The following is a 320-nucleotide window of genomic DNA, read 5'->3' as shown; positions in this document are numbered from 1 at the left end:
ACACACACACACACACACATATATATATATATATATATACATATATGTACTGGCTGTTTGCACCACTCATACTTGGAGCTCACATGTGGCTTCCTGAAAAAGCTGCTTCTGTGCAGCCTGCTGATTCTGGAGAAGGTAAATACACGCTCCGCTCATTATGACCCACCCTCATGTTCACCTCTGCAACAAGAACTGAGTTCAGGAGGGAGGAGAGAGGAGAGAGGAGAGAGGAGAGAGGAGGGAGGAGAGAGGAGAGGAGATGAGAGAGGAGGGAGGAGAGGAGGGAGGAGAGAGGAGGGAGGAGAGGAGATGAGAGAGGA

The sequence above is a fragment of the Seriola lalandi genome, unplaced genomic scaffold (genome assembly GCF_002814215.2).
Source record: "Seriola lalandi dorsalis isolate HSWRI2012SDOR001 ecotype SW California unplaced genomic scaffold, Sedor1 jcf7180002054590, whole genome shotgun sequence".
Classification (NCBI taxonomy): Eukaryota; Metazoa; Chordata; class Actinopteri; order Carangiformes; family Carangidae; genus Seriola; species Seriola lalandi.
The sequence above is the reverse complement of the archived record's forward strand: the minus strand, read 5'-3'. Positions refer to the sequence as shown.